Source organism: Lichenostomus cassidix, chromosome 1, assembly GCF_008360975.1.
Source record: "Lichenostomus cassidix isolate B80296 chromosome 1, HeHo_3.0, whole genome shotgun sequence".
NCBI classification, from domain to species: domain Eukaryota; kingdom Metazoa; phylum Chordata; class Aves; order Passeriformes; family Meliphagidae; genus Lichenostomus; species Lichenostomus cassidix.
In genome coordinates this window covers 110,166,370-110,167,586 of record NC_139479.1, presented here as the reverse complement: position 1 = coordinate 110,167,586, position 1,217 = coordinate 110,166,370, and positions in this window count along the sequence as shown.

Here is a 1,217-nt window from a genome sequence, read left to right as displayed (position 1 = left end):
CGAACTGTCTTCTTTATCCAGTCCAGTTGTTTCTGTTTACATCAAACAGCTGGCCAGATGACTGTTTGCTCTTCCTTGTGATCACAGCCAGCCTGGAGGCCAGGTGGGGTAAGCTTTGGCAGCTGCTAAAAGGTCTGGTCAATAGGCAGCTGCGTGCTCCTTTTGAGGCAATTCTGTTAGCTTAATCCTGAACCGAGCTTGTTCCGCCTTGGAGTGAGGTCTTATTTCAGAACACCCCAGGAATGATAGTTACAGACTTCCTCAATTTGTTGAGGGTCAAGGAACAGATGAAACTTGTCTCTGCCACTTCCTCCTGGAGAGTGTTTGCAGCACTCCAGAGTACGTGGGTTTGAGCTCCCTCTGAGCAGTAGTGTCAGTCTGCCGAGGCATTGGGATTGTGTCCCCTCTGGGGACTGTGGACTGGTCTCTGACTGCCAGCGCTGAGAGCCTGAGATGGTGGGGAACAGATGAACTTTAATAACAAAGGTGAGAGAGAAATTGTCAGTGAGCAGATTTCTGTCAAGGCAACCCTGCTGAGTAAATTGTTGCTTTGCCAGAGTTCTCATCGATTGCTTCCTAATCCCCTGTCTTTTCAAACTTGCCTTTTGAGAGGATTTCAGCAAGAAGGTTTTATGGTCTTGCCTATGAGGAGTGAAAGGCTGGATGACAAAACATGGATTGGGAGTTGAGCTGTGCTCCTGGAGAATAGCAGCATGAGCCAGATGTGGATCTGTAGGCCAGGGTGTGGGCTCTGGCTGGCTGTTCTCTGGTCTCCCAGCACTGTATATGGAGTGTGTAATCTGTTCTCCCTTCCACTTACTGCTACTTGAAATGATTACTATGAGCAGTTTCCTCAGAGGGCTGGCCATTAGTGTGAAAATTCATGTGGAGAATGAGTATTTTTAACATGCTTGTGTGTGAGAATTTTTTAGAGTTAACTGATCTTTAACACGTGGAAAAAGGATTCCTCTTGGTGGCTGGTTTACTAAACTTTTGTTGCTGGTGTTATAAAATGAGTGAAGCCATGCACCGTCGGAGGCACGCAAGCCTCAGAGCCTTCTGTTGTCTGCTTCCAAATTCACCTTTGTGCTGTCATGCAAATTTACGATGATTTTGGGTGAGAATTACTCTTTTGACAAAGTGTAGGATGTCTGTTGTGGTGCTTCCCTCTGACAAGACAGGCAGCGTGCCTGAAGCATGGGCTTGTCAAGATTTTA